Raw genomic sequence first — 1,220 nt, forward strand, 5'->3', positions numbered from 1 at the left:
TCCTTTTGGATTCTCTTCTGTATTGCTTGGGAGAGTACTAGGAGGGATTTCAGTGATCTTTTTACTCAGCTGGCCCACTTGTGCCTCCAAATTTCTAATGGATGACCTTGTTTCATTCATGAAACTCACAGTGGCCTTAGATAGATCAGAGACTAGTTTTGCTAAATTAGAGGTATTTTGTTCAGAGTTCTCTGTCTGTTGCTGAGTGGATGATGGAAAAGGTTTACTATTATTAAACCTATTTCTTCCACCATTATTAAAGCCTTGTTGAGGCTTTTGATCCTTCCATGAGAAATTTGGATGATTTCTCCATGATGGGTTATAGGTGTTTCCATAAGGTTCACCCATATAATTTATCTCTGCTATTGCAGGGTTTTCAGGATCATGAGCTTCTTCTTCAGAAGATGCCTCTTGAGTACTGTTGGATGCAGCTTGCATTCCATTCAGACTCTGAGAAATCATATTGACTTGCTGAGTCAATATTTTATTCTGAGCCAATATGGCATTCAGAGTATCAATTTCAAGAACTCCCTTCTTCATAGGCGTCCCATTACTCACAAGATTCCTCTCAGAAGTGTACATGAACTGGTTATTAGCAACCATGTCAATGAGTTCTTGAGCTTCTGCAGGCGTTTTCTTTAGGTGAATGAATCCATATGATGAGGTATCCAATGACATTTTAGCTAATTCAGACAGACCATCATAGAATATGTCCAGGATGGTCCATTCTGAAAGCATGTCAGAAGGACACTTTTTGGTCAGTCCTTTGTATCTCTCCCAAGCTTCATAGAGGGATTCACCTTCTTTCTGTCTGAAGGTCTGAACATCCACTCTAAGCTTACTCAGCTTTTGAGGAGGAAAGAACTTGGCTAAGAAAGCCTTGACCAGCTTATCCCAAGAGTTCAGGTTATCCTTAGGTTGAGAGTCCAACCATATTCTAGCTCTGTCTCTTACAGCAAAAGGGAAAAGCATGAGCCTGTAGACTTCAGGATCTACTCCATTAGTCTTAACAGTATCACATATCTGTAAGAATTCAGTTAAGAACTGAAAGGGATCTTCAGATGGAAGTCCATGAAACTTGCAGTTCTGCTGCATCAGAGAAACTAATTGAGGTTTAAGCTCAAAATTGTTTGCTCCAATGGCAGGAATGGAGATGCTTCTTCCATGTAAATTGGAATTAGGTGCAGTAAAGTCACCAAGCATCCTCCTTACATTATTAT

General features: G+C 39.8%; 1 non-coding gene across 1 annotated transcript; it reads left to right on the forward strand.

The window, feature by feature from the left end:
• The first annotated feature begins 732 nt into the window (after positions 1-732).
• On the forward strand, positions 733-840 carry LOC148545829 (small nucleolar RNA R71). Its single transcript, XR_015902064.1, has one exon. It is a non-coding gene; the product is annotated as a small nucleolar RNA R71 (small nucleolar RNA).
• The last annotated feature ends 380 nt before the right edge of the window (positions 841-1,220 follow it).

Source organism: Arachis ipaensis, chromosome B9, assembly GCF_059453495.1.
Source record: "Arachis ipaensis isolate K30076 ecotype BB chromosome B9, ASM5945349v1, whole genome shotgun sequence".
Classification (NCBI taxonomy): Eukaryota; Viridiplantae; Streptophyta; class Magnoliopsida; order Fabales; family Fabaceae; genus Arachis; species Arachis ipaensis.